The following is a 14,175-nucleotide window of genomic DNA, read 5'->3' as shown; positions in this document are numbered from 1 at the left end:
TCTAACTGAGGCCCTCTGGGCCACCCCGTCAGGAGGGGGGGTCCCACCAGTGACTGTCTTGATAACCTTGAAGGGGCCTCTCAATACAATTGGTTGTTTTCGTGCAATTTTTTCTACTTCTAGGAAAGCTAAGATAACCATCAACAATCCTTTTCCCCAGGTAGTGTATCTTTTCTCAGCATCTTTGGAACCACGGGAATAAAAACCAACAGGTCTTGTCGGACCCTCAGGACCCCGCTGCCATATGTGTACTGACAGCCCTGAGGAGGCAAATGCCCATTCCACCTGGAAAGGATCGGTAGGATGGATAGGGCCCAGTGCTTGATGAGCTGTTGCTTCAAAAATCAGCAATTGCAATGCTGACTCCTGAGAAAGACTCCAATCCCATTTCACCCCTTTCCTCAACAAGTCATAAAGGGGAACAAATGGGTCCTTCTGGTTACTAGGAAATCTATCTGGTCTTTCTACAGGAGATACAGCTGCTATCGTTTTTGGAAGGAGAATTGCTGTAGGTTTGAGTGATTCTGGAAGCCCACAAATTAAAGGGGTCATTATTTCGGGCTTCACAGGTCATTGCATCAGGGATTCCAAGCCAGGAATTCATTTCTTTTTGTGAGTCATTTGCAGGCAAGCAGCTTTGTGCACATTTTCCAAGAGTTCATCGGGGGTACTAATTCTAGCTATGGGATCTCCCCTTTCCAAGGGGCTTGTTCCCCCGGCCCAAAAAGCTGCACGCTGTGTCAGGGACCATGTGTCACCTTTCTCTCCTGTTGTTAAGAAGACACCATGTCCCCAATACCCACTGGCTTCCTGTTCAGTTAATTGAATTTGATCACCACCAGTGAGGGACACCCGGAAAACATATTCTGTTTCTGATTCATGTGGAGGCTGTCCGTATTCCCTTTTAAGCTTAGCTAGCTCGGTGGCAGTGTTTACTTGTGGTGGTATGTGTTTGGTTGTGATGTGAGGTTGGAGATCATCATCACTGAGATAGTTATACACTGAGATCGTTTTAATCAAGGGTCTCAAGTGACGGCAGCAATGTTCCCCACAGTTACTTGCTGCTTCAAGTTCTTGATGAGGATAGATTTGTTTACTGTGAGGAGTTTCCTTCTCCTCAGGCTCTGTAGAGGAATCAGCACGATGTGATTTGTTAACATGTTCCTCTGTTAAGGCAGCTCGCAATGCATAGATCACATTTTTTGCTTCATAGAACTGTTTTTGCAAAATTTCAACTAGATTTTGAAGGGAGTCTATTCTAGCATGTTCCTCACTTCTTCGCTCGAAGCCATTTTCTATAGCTGCCGTAAGACAAGCTCCCAAAACTGAGCATAAGATCATTTTATTTTTGCCCAATTTGAATTTTGTTTCATGTTGTAATGAACACACTCTATCAATAACATTTTCTAAGTTCAACCAATTACTCTGTGCCCATTTTTCTCCTTCCGTAGAAGGTTTGGCATTGTGTTTGGCTAGTAGTGCATAAAATTCAGCTTTAATTTCAAGGCTAAGATTGTCACTCATTTTGTGAAGGGACCAAAACCACGACAGGGAGCTACAAACTTAAGTTCCACAAAACTGCACAGCCCTCGCTGTGTCGCCCTTCGCTTCCCTGGGTGGGTGAAAGGACAATAATCTGCCTGGCAGGCTCTGCTTAGTTGCTTCAAGTTGTCCCTTCCTTCCCAGACCGCATACACACAACAACAACAAAACAACAGTGTCCTGCCTTTTGCACTAAGGGATCCTTTATGAATTGCCAAAGACAGTGTGGGTGCCTTTTCAGCTGCAACCCTTCTGTCTAGACAGAAATCCTGTCCGTGACGCCAACTTTAATGTCACGATCCGCTTCTTGCGGGGTGTCGTGACGGTTCTTTTCACCGATCCCAAAAGTGCAACAAAGGCAAACAACAAGGGACTGTCAGTTAATCAGAAGAAATGCACCTTTATTAGGGGCCAAAAGAGTAAATGCCATAGTGGGGGATTAGAAAGGAGATAGAAGGATAGAGAGAGAGAAGAGGGGCATGGGAATAGCTACCAACACAGGCGAGATCCTCAGTGGTCCGGACGATGGGGATCCGTCTGTCGTGTCGGGGGAGTCTCCGAAGTTCTGGTCGACTCGGGGCTCCAGTTATAGTCCACAGAGGAAAGAGGGGGGAACAAGTGTAACAATGAAAGTCCATTGTAATCGCCATGCGGGAACAGGTGAGTCCACAGAAACCACCAAAGCAAGACGAATCCAATGAAGAATAAGTCCGTTAAAATTACTGAAGGGAAACAGGTCATGTCATTAGTGGTCAGACCACCAATTTCCCCTCCTCCCTGTAGTAGGGGTCTCAGTCTCAGCCCTTGGGAGGGAGGAGGGTTCTCATTCTTTCTTTGTCACAGTGGTAACGAGGCAGATGAAGGGTCTTCAATGAAGGACCACGGGAGTCACCCCAAAAGTTCATTCGGCTTAAGAACGGAGATTAGAAGAGAAGCAGGCCGCGCATCAGGCGGTCCCGTGCTGGCTCCATGTCAGGTCTTTGCCAAGTCCTTGCCAAGTTCTTACCAGGCCTTGTTGGGAACAGCCAGCGTGACGGTTCAGTGGTTCCACCTGTGCTGTGTCCTGTTCTGAGCCGGAACTGCAGTGGGGGAAGGGATTCTTTCTTGTGGCAATCGGAAGGCAGAATGGAAAACGAGGGGCTTCAGACGGGCTCTTACACCACCCCGTGACTGACGATTGCCCTCGAAAGATCTTCATCAGCAGGGTTCCATGGTGTCGTCGTGGAGTCTTCAGGACTCGTCAAGTGTTGGCAGCACGTCCCAGGGAAAAGAGAAGAGGAAAAGGGAAAGAAGAAACAGGAAAACGAAAACAATCACAACCTATTAGTAAACAAATTAGAATTAATCAAGAAGCAAAATACAATCAGTATTCATTAAATCCATACTAGTTAAACAATAAATTATTGAGATAATAATCAATATGAATCAATTAAACAATAGATTGATCAAATAATAAACCAGTATAATCAATATTAAACAATAATCGATATTACTCAGTACAATTTTATAATCAAGAAACAAAAAATAATTTAAAACAGTGATTAGAACAAATCATAAGAGAAAATTATGTAAAACATATCTTCTAACCTTATCATCTTCTTCTGTCTACAGTCCTGGGAACATCTATCGTGTAAAGAATGTCGGCCAAGTGGTGTGCATTAATTAGAGATGTCAATTTTGTTAGTCGTTTCATCATTCTCCAATTCACAATGAGCAAGATTACTGATAAAACAAAACCAGTCATAACTAAAATCCAAAGAACAACAATGGGATGACACAATTTGTTCAGGACACCGGTGGCGGTAAGCGACCACCCGAAAAGGGTATCCCACCACCTGTGCTCGGCATCACTTTTCACCCTTTCTACAACACGATGTATTTCTTGCACATTATGATGAACAGTTACCAGAGTTTTCTGTCCATTCCCCTTGATTTTTCCTAGGATCTCTATTAGATCTTGATGAAGTAATAATTGCTTTACCAGAGTAAGGTTCATCCCAATGGGAGTAGGCAATAGCTTGTGAATCATGGTGAGATTGGATTCTAAAAGTTCACGTGAAGTAACTGGAGCTACAAAAGAAAAATCACATCCTGCAATTTTAGTAAAGTTGCAAGCACAAAAATTTGAATGATTTTTAGTAGCTACTACTGTACTTTGTATAAACACAGTATCACAAGCGGTTCTGAAGCAGGCACACCCATTGCCTGTAGATACAAGGACTGTTTCAGAAGTCTCGTTAGGATGAATATCAAAATGACAGCTATTTTGTTCTGTCTCCAGACAAATATCTTGAGCTACAATTGCATTACCTTCACAGATAAACCCTAGTTGTTCTCAAATGGTACAGGACTCTAAATTGACAGTTTGCCATTTGTCATCAATTTGACGAGCCCATTCTCTGTGTTCAGAAGGATAGAAAGTGGGTCCATCATGATTTAATCCTAATGCGATGCTAGGGAATATCAAATGCACTGAGGCATTACTTATGGTCAGCAGAAATGCTGGGGTCATAGGTAAAATTCACTAAATTCCACCAGGATTGGAAATCTCTTTCAAAGTCAGTGGCACTGTCCCAGACTATTTTCCTAATTTCAGTAGGAAAAGTGCCTTCTTCACTTTCTCTTACAATTGCGGCAGCAACTGACTGCATCCATAATTGAGCCTGGATGCAGCTAAGAGCTAAGGAAACATTGCTTTGCGTGGCATTAAGTGCATCAATTATCAATTTGTGGTCTTTCCTATTTACCTTTTCCCTATTTGCTAGAATGTTTGATAGCAACCACTGATGTGTTCCCAAGGCCGATAAGGACGATTGCAGTGGTGGTTGTATTTTGCTTAAATCTTGAGTCGTGGAAGCCAATTTATTCATTCATACTTCTGAATCAATACTATTTAGGATTCCCAATCCTGTTCCCACAACACCAGTTATGTCTCTTGGCAGCCGGTTTTTAGGAGGCTTCCACTGTCGCAGCCAGGTTGTCCAAGCCTGAAAAGAGGTCTGCAAAAAGGGTGAACAAGCTGGTTGTATTTCTGAGATATTGTTTTGCATCAGCAATTTGACTTGTTTAAGAGACCATAACAGATTAAACAAGATCTGTTGTTGGCCAGTTTTCCTGATTATATATGGTCCAATTCCAAAAATTTTCGGGCTAAGCGTAACCAGTGGTTGGGTGGTAGGTGTCACAACATTAACATCAAGTCCTACTCCAGTATTTGAATCAATACTTTAAACTTAAAAAACAAAAACCAAAAACAAAAACAAAAAAAAAAAAAAAAAAAAAAAGTGCTTCAGTATTTTTGGACCAAAACCAAACTACTTCTACAGTTTGTGGTAATGTGAAATTGCGCCAACAATCCTGTATGCTTGGCTGCGTACAAACCTTTTTGTGCTTCAAGAGATCCTTTCACTTTTTCTGCATGCTACCACAATTAGTTCAGACCACGGCCACTCAGCTGCTTTCTGGCCATGGGGTTGTGGTAGGATGCAGAAAAATATTACCAGTTTTATCATGGATTAGGTGGTCTTCGAGGTGGTCCCTCGGAGTTCTTCTGAAAAAGTGAACACAACAGGATTCTGCTGCCGAGAGGCAGAAAAGTTAGAGTGATGGAATTATCCAGCATGTATTTGTCCAATGCTCTTTGCCTAGAGCACCAGAGGCTTCCCATGCATATTTCTTCAGAGGGGGTTTTAGCACAAGTGCTACTAGTCCTATAGTAAGAGAGGTCCACCAGAACAGGTTGGCCAGGGTCATGAGCTGGATTATTAGGATCATTTGGTAGAGAGCATAGGAGTCAGTGTAGATGCAGACCAAAGAGGAATTCTGTGCTTCTCGTTGAAAAACACTCCAGACAGCTATCAGCTCCCCAACGTGTACACTACCTTCTCCCTCTGTAATCATTTGCTCACCAGAGGAAAAGTGGAGGGCTTCTGCCCTATATCTCCATACTTTTCCTTCCCCTTTAGCAGAAGCATCAGTAAACCAAGAGTTTGCTGATTGTTCGGGGCAGAAAGGAGGGGTTACTTTGATTACAGAGGCAAGTTTGTCCAAGCTCTCCGTTTCTTGGACTGCTAAAGTTCCTTCTGTCCTTGAGAAAAAGTTGCAGTAATGTTCAACCTGAGCATACCATTTTCTAACTGAGGCCCTCTGGGCCACCCCGTCAGGAGGGGGGGTCCCACCAGTGACTGTCTTGATAACCTTGAAGGGGCCTCTCAATACAATTGGTTGTTTTCGTGCAATTTTTTCTACTTCTAGGAAAGCTAAGATAACCATCAACAATCCTTTTCCCCAGGTAGTGTATCTTTTCTCAGCATCTTTGGAACCACGGGAATAAAAACCAACAGGTCTTGTCGGACCCTCAGGACCCCGCTGCCATATGTGTACTGACAGCCCTGAGGAGGCAAATGCCCATTCCACCTGGAAAGGATCGGTAGGATGGATAGGGCCCAGTGCTTGATGAGCTGTTGCTTCAAAAATCAGCAATTGCAATGCTGACTCCTGAGAAAGACTCCAATCCCATTTCACCCCTTTCCTCAACAAGTCATAAAGGGGAACAAATGGGTCCTTCTGGTTACTAGGAAATCTATCTGGTCTTTCTACAGGAGATACAGCTGCTATCGTTTTTGGAAGGAGAATTGCTGTAGGTTTGAGTGATTCTGGAAGCCCACAAATTAAAGGGGTCATTATTTCGGGCTTCACAGGTCATTGCATCAGGGATTCCAAGCCAGGAATTCATTTCTTTTTGTGAGTCATTTGCAGGCAAGCAGCTTTGTGCACATTTTCCAAGAGTTCATCGGGGGTACTAATTCTAGCTATGGGATCTCCCCTTTCCAAGGGGCTTGTTCCCCCGGCCCAAAAAGCTGCACGCTGTGTCAGGGACCATGTGTCACCTTTCTCTCCTGTTGTTAAGAAGACACCATGTCCCCAATACCCACTGGCTTCCTGTTCAGTTAATTGAATTTGATCACCACCAGTGAGGGACACCCGGAAAACATATTCTGTTTCTGATTCATGTGGAGGCTGTCCGTATTCCCTTTTAAGCTTAGCTAGCTCGGTGGCAGTGTTTACTTGTGGTGGTATGTGTTTGGTTGTGATGTGAGGTTGGAGATCATCATCACTGAGATAGTTATACACTGAGATCGTTTTAATCAAGGGTCTCAAGTGACGGCAGCAATGTTCCCCACAGTTACTTGCTGCTTCAAGTTCTTGATGAGGATAGATTTGTTTACTGTGAGGAGTTTCCTTCTCCTCAGGCTCTGTAGAGGAATCAGCACGATGTGATTTGTTAACATGTTCCTCTGTTAAGGCAGCTCGCAATGCATAGATCACATTTTTTGCTTCATAGAACTGTTTTTGCAAAATTTCAACTAGATTTTGAAGGGAGTCTATTCTAGCATGTTCCTCACTTCTTCGCTCGAAGCCATTTTCTATAGCTGCCGTAAGACAAGCTCCCAAAACTGAGCATAAGATCATTTTATTTTTGCCCAATTTGAATTTTGTTTCATGTTGTAATGAACACACTCTATCAATAACATTTTCTAAGTTCAACCAATTACTCTGTGCCCATTTTTCTCCTTCCGTAGAAGGTTTGGCATTGTGTTTGGCTAGTAGTGCATAAAATTCAGCTTTAATTTCAAGGCTAAGATTGTCACTCATTTTGTGAAGGGACCAAAACCACGACAGGGAGCTACAAACTTAAGTTCCACAAAACTGCACAGCCCTCGCTGTGTCGCCCTTCGCTTCCCTGGGTGGGTGAAAGGACAATAATCTGCCTGGCAGGCTCTGCTTAGTTGCTTCAAGTTGTCCCTTCCTTCCCAGACCACATACACACAACAACAACAAAACAACAGTGTCCTGCCTTTTGCACTAAGGGATCCTTTATGAATTGCCAAAGACAGTGTGGGTGCCTTTTCAGCTGCAACCCTTCTGTCTAGACAGAAATCCTGTCCGTGACGCCAACTTTAATGTCACGATCCGCTTCTTGCGGGGTGTCGTGACGGTTCTTTTCACCGATCCCAAAAGTGCAAAAAAGGCAAACAACAAGGGACTGTCAGTTAATCAGAAGAAATGCACCTTTATTAGGGGCCAAAAGAGTAAATGCCATAGTGGGGGATTAGAAAGGAGATAGAAGGATAGAGAGAGAGAAGAGGGGCATGGGAATAGCTACCAACACAGGCGAGATCCTCAGTGGTCCGGACGATGGGGATCCGTCTGTCGTGTCGGGGGAGTCTCCGAAGTTCTGGTCGACTCGGGGCTCCAGTTATAGTCCACAGAGGAAAGAGGGGGGAACAAGTGTAACAATGAAAGTCCATTGTAATCGCCATGCGGGAACAGGTGAGTCCACAGAAACCACCAAAGCAAGACGAATCCAATGAAGAATAAGTCCGTTAAAATTACTGAAGGGAAACAGGTCATGTCATTAGTGGTCAGACCACCAATTTCCCCTCCTCCCTGTAGTAGGGGTCTCAGTCTCAGCCCTTGGGAGGGAGGAGGGTTCTCATTCTTTCTTTGTCACAGTGGTAACGAGGCAGATGAAGGGTCTTCAATGAAGGACCACGGGAGTCACCCCAAAAGTTCATTCGGCTTAAGAACGGAGATTAGAAGAGAAGCAGGCCGCGCATCAGGCGGTCCCGTGCTGGCTCCATGTCAGGTCTTTGCCAAGTCCTTGCCAAGTTCTTACCAGGCCTTGTTGGGAACAGCCAGCGTGACGGTTCAGTGGTTCCACCTGTGCTGTGTCCTGTTCTGAGCCGGAACTGCAGTGGGGGAAGGGATTCTTTCTTGTGGCAATCGGAAGGCAGAATGGAAAACGAGGGGCTTCAGACGGGCTCTTACACCACCCCGTGACTGACGATTGCCCTCGAAAGATCTTCATCAGCAGGGTTCCATGGTGTCGTCGTGGAGTCTTCAGGACTCGTCAAGTGTTGGCAGCACGTCCCAGGGAAAAGAGAAGAGGAAAAGGGAAAGAAGAAACAGGAAAACGAAAACAATCACAACCTATTAGTAAACAAATTAGAATTAATCAAGAAGCAAAATACAATCAGTATTAATTAAATCCATACTAGTTAAACAATAAATTATTGAGATAATAATCAATATGAATCAATTAAACAATAGATTGATCAAATAATAAACCAGTATAATCAATATTAAACAATAATCGATATTACTCAGTACAATTTTATAATCAAGAAACAAAAAATAATTTAAAACAGTGATTAGAACAAATCATAAGAGAAAATTATGTAAAACATATCTTCTAACCTTATCATCTTCTTCTGTCTACAGTCCTGGGAACATCTATCGTGTAAAGAATGTCGGCCAAGTGGTGTGCATTAATTAGAGATGTCAATTTTGTTAGTCGTTTCATCATTCTCCAATTCACAATGAGCAAGATTACTGATAAAACAAAACCAGTCATAACTAAAATCCAAAGAACAACAATGGGATGACACAATTTGTTCAGGACACCGGTGGCGGTAAGCGACCACCCGAAAAGGGTATCCCACCACCTGTGCTCGGCATCACTTTTCACCCTTTCTACAACACGATGTATTTCTTGCACATTATGATGAACAGTTACCAGAGTTTTCTGTCCATTCCCCTTGATTTTTCCTAGGATCTCTATTAGATCTTGATGAAGTAATAATTGCTTTACCAGAGTAAGGTTCATCCCAATGGGAGTAGGCAATAGCTTGTGAATCATGGTGAGATTGGATTCTAAAAGTTCACGTGAAGTAACTGGAGCTACAAAAGAAAAATCACATCCTGCAATTTTAGTAAAGTTGCAAGCACAAAAATTTGAATGATTTTTAGTAGCTACTACTGTACTTTGTATAAACACAGTATCACAAGCGGTTCTGAAGCAGGCACACCCATTGCCTGTAGATACAAGGACTGTTTCAGAAGTCTCGTTAGGATGAATATCAAAATGACAGCTATTTTGTTCTGTCTCCAGACAAATATCTTGAGCTACAATTGCATTACCTTCACAGATAAACCCTAGTTGTTCTCAAATGGTACAGGACTCTAAATTGACAGTTTGCCATTTGTCATCAATTTGACGAGCCCATTCTCTGTGTTCAGAAGGATAGAAAGTGGGTCCATCATGATTTAATCCTAATGCGATGCTAGGGAATATCAAATGCACTGAGGCATTACTTATGGTCAGCAGAAATGCTGGGGTCATAGGTAAAATTCACTAAATTCCACCAGGATTGGAAATCTCTTTCAAAGTCAGTGGCACTGTCCCAGACTATTTTCCTAATTTCAGTAGGAAAAGTGCCTTCTTCACTTTCTCTTACAATTGCGGCAGCAACTGACTGCATCCATAATTGAGCCTGGATGCAGCTAAGAGCTAAGGAAACATTGCTTTGCGTGGCATTAAGTGCATCAATTATCAATTTGTGGTCTTTCCTATTTACCTTTTCCCTATTTGCTAGAATGTTTGATAGCAACCACTGATGTGTTCCCAAGGCCGATAAGGACGATTGCAGTGGTGGTTGTATTTTGCTTAAATCTTGAGTCGTGGAAGCCAATTTATTCATTCATACTTCTGAATCAATACTATTTAGGATTCCCAATCCTGTTCCCACAACACCAGTTATGTCTCTTGGCAGCCGGTTTTTAGGAGGCTTCCACTGTCGCAGCCAGGTTGTCCAAGCCTGAAAAGAGGTCTGCAAAAAGGGTGAACAAGCTGGTTGTATTTCTCAGATATTGTTTTGCATCAGCAATTTGACTTGTTTAAGAGACCATAACAGATTAAACAAGATCTGTTGTTGGCCAGTTTTCCTGATTATATATGGTCCAATTCCAAAAATTTTCGGGCTAAGCGTAACCAGTGGTTGGGTGGTAGGTGTCACAACATTAACATCAAGTCCTACTCCAGTATTTGAATCAATACTTTAAACTTAAAAAACAAAAACCAAAAACAAAAACAAAAACAAAAACAAAAAAAAAAAAAAAAAAAAAAAAAAGTGCTTCAGTATTTTTGGACCAAAACCAAACTACTTCTACAGTTTGTGGTAATGTGAAATTGCGCCAACAATCCTGTATGCTTGGCTGCGTACAAACCTTTTTGTGCTTCAAGAGATCCTTTCACTTTTTCTGCATGCTACCACAATTAGTTCAGACCACGGCCACTCAGCTGCTTTCTGGCCATGGGGTTGTGGTAGGATGCAGAAAAATATTACCAGTTTTATCATGGATTAGGTGGTCTTCGAGGTGGTCCCTCGGAGTTCTTCTGAAAAAGTGAACACAACAGGATTCTGCTGCCGAGAGGCAGAAAAGTTAGAGTGATGGAATTATCCAGCATGTATTTGTCCAATGCTCTTTGCCTAGAGCACCAGAGGCTTCCCATGCATATTTCTTCAGAGGGGGTTTTAGCACAAGTGCTACTAGTCCTATAGTAAGAGAGGTCCACCAGAACAGGTTGGCCAGGGTCATGAGCTGGATTATTAGGATCATTTGGTAGAGAGCATAGGAGTCAGTGTAGATGCAGACCAAAGAGGAATTCTGTGCTTCTCGTTGAAAAACACTCCAGACAGCTATCAGCTCCCCAACGTGTACACTACCTTCTCCCTCTGTAATCATTTGCTCACCAGAGGAAAAGTGGAGGGCTTCTGCCCTATATCTCCATACTTTTCCTTCCCCTTTAGCAGAAGCATCAGTAAACCAAGAGTTTGCTGATTGTTCGGGGCAGAAAGGAGGGGTTACTTTGATTACAGAGGCAAGTTTGTCCAAGCTCTCCGTTTCTTGGACTGCTAAAGTTCCTTCTGTCCTTGAGAAAAAGTTGCAGTAATGTTCAACCTGAGCATACCATTTTCTAACTGAGGCCCTCTGGGCCACCCCGTCAGGAGGGGGGGTCCCACCAGTGACTGTCTTGATAACCTTGAAGGGGCCTCTCAATACAATTGGTTGTTTTCGTGCAATTTTTTCTACTTCTAGGAAAGCTAAGATAACCATCAACAATCCTTTTCCCCAGGTAGTGTATCTTTTCTCAGCATCTTTGGAACCACGGGAATAAAAACCAACAGGTCTTGTCGGACCCTCAGGACCCCGCTGCCATATGTGTACTGACAGCCCTGAGGAGGCAAATGCCCATTCCACCTGGAAAGGATCGGTAGGATGGATAGGGCCCAGTGCTTGATGAGCTGTTGCTTCAAAAATCAGCAATTGCAATGCTGACTCCTGAGAAAGACTCCAATCCCATTTCACCCCTTTCCTCAACAAGTCATAAAGGGGAACAAATGGGTCCTTCTGGTTACTAGGAAATCTATCTGGTCTTTCTACAGGAGATACAGCTGCTATCGTTTTTGGAAGGAGAATTGCTGTAGGTTTGAGTGATTCTGGAAGCCCACAAATTAAAGGGGTCATTATTTCGGGCTTCACAGGTCATTGCATCAGGGATTCCAAGCCAGGAATTCATTTCTTTTTGTGAGTCATTTGCAGGCAAGCAGCTTTGTGCACATTTTCCAAGAGTTCATCGGGGGTACTAATTCTAGCTATGGGATCTCCCCTTTCCAAGGGGCTTGTTCCCCCGGCCCAAAAAGCTGCACGCTGTGTCAGGGACCATGTGTCACCTTTCTCTCCTGTTGTTAAGAAGACACCATGTCCCCAATACCCACTGGCTTCCTGTTCAGTTAATTGAATTTGATCACCACCAGTGAGGGACACCCGGAAAACATATTCTGTTTCTGATTCATGTGGAGGCTGTCCGTATTCCCTTTTAAGCTTAGCTAGCTCGGTGGCAGTGTTTACTTGTGGTGGTATGTGTTTGGTTGTGATGTGAGGTTGGAGATCATCATCACTGAGATAGTTATACACTGAGATCGTTTTAATCAAGGGTCTCAAGTGACGGCAGCAATGTTCCCCACAGTTACTTGCTGCTTCAAGTTCTTGATGAGGATAGATTTGTTTACTGTGAGGAGTTTCCTTCTCCTCAGGCTCTGTAGAGGAATCAGCACGATGTGATTTGTTAACATGTTCCTCTGTTAAGGCAGCTCGCAATGCATAGATCACATTTTTTGCTTCATAGAACTGTTTTTGCAAAATTTCAACTAGATTTTGAAGGGAGTCTATTCTAGCATGTTCCTCACTTCTTCGCTCGAAGCCATTTTCTATAGCTGCCGTAAGACAAGCTCCCAAAACTGAGCATAAGATCATTTTATTTTTGCCCAATTTGAATTTTGTTTCATGTTGTAATGAACACACTCTATCAATAACATTTTCTAAGTTCAACCAATTACTCTGTGCCCATTTTTCTCCTTCCGTAGAAGGTTTGGCATTGTGTTTGGCTAGTAGTGCATAAAATTCAGCTTTAATTTCAAGGCTAAGATTGTCACTCATTTTGTGAAGGGACCAAAACCACGACAGGGAGCTACAAACTTAAGTTCCACAAAACTGCACAGCCCTCGCTGTGTCGCCCTTCGCTTCCCTGGGTGGGTGAAAGGACAATAATCTGCCTGGCAGGCTCTGCTTAGTTGCTTCAAGTTGTCCCTTCCTTCCCAGACCGCATACACACAACAACAACAAAACAACAGTGTCCTGCCTTTTGCACTAAGGGATCCTTTATGAATTGCCAAAGACAGTGTGGGTGCCTTTTCAGCTGCAACCCTTCTGTCTAGACAGAAATCCTGTCCGTGACGCCAACTTTAATGTCACGATCCGCTTCTTGCGGGGTGTCGTGACGGTTCTTTTCACCGATCCCAAAAGTGCAAAAAAGGCAAACAACAAGGGACTGTCAGTTAATCAGAAGAAATGCACCTTTATTAGGGGCCAAAAGAGTAAATGCCATAGTGGGGGATTAGAAAGGAGATAGAAGGATAGAGAGAGAGAAGAGGGGCATGGGAATAGCTACCAACACAGGCGAGATCCTCAGTGGTCCGGACGATGGGGATCCGTCTGTCGTGTCGGGGGAGTCTCCGAAGTTCTGGTCGACTCGGGGCTCCAGTTATAGTCCACAGAGGAAAGAGGGGGGAACAAGTGTAACAATGAAAGTCCATTGTAATCGCCATGCGGGAACAGGTGAGTCCACAGAAACCACCAAAGCAAGACGAATCCAATGAAGAATAAGTCCGTTAAAATTACTGAAGGGAAACAGGTCATGTCATTAGTGGTCAGACCACCAATTTCCCCTCCTCCCTGTAGTAGGGGTCTCAGTCTCAGCCCTTGGGAGGGAGGAGGGTTCTCATTCTTTCTTTGTCACAGTGGTAACGAGGCAGATGAAGGGTCTTCAATGAAGGACCACGGGAGTCACCCCAAAAGTTCATTCGGCTTAAGAACGGAGATTAGAAGAGAAGCAGGCCGCGCATCAGGCGGTCCCGTGCTGGCTCCATGTCAGGTCTTTGCCAAGTCCTTGCCAAGTTCTTACCAGGCCTTGTTGGGAACAGCCAGCGTGACGGTTCAGTGGTTCCACCTGTGCTGTGTCCTGTTCTGAGCCGGAACTGCAGTGGGGGAAGGGATTCTTTCTTGTGGCAATCGGAAGGCAGAATGGAAAACGAGGGGCTTCAGACGGGCTCTTACACCACCCCGTGACTGACGATTGCCCTCGAAAGATCTTCATCAGCAGGGTTCCATGGTGTCGTCGTGGAGTCTTCAGGACTCGTCAAGTGTTGGCAGCACGTCCCAGGGAAAAGA

This window comes from Vidua macroura, chromosome 19, assembly GCF_024509145.1.
Source record: "Vidua macroura isolate BioBank_ID:100142 chromosome 19, ASM2450914v1, whole genome shotgun sequence".
Taxonomy (NCBI): domain Eukaryota; kingdom Metazoa; phylum Chordata; class Aves; order Passeriformes; family Viduidae; genus Vidua; species Vidua macroura.
Note: the sequence above shows the minus strand (reverse complement) of the source record.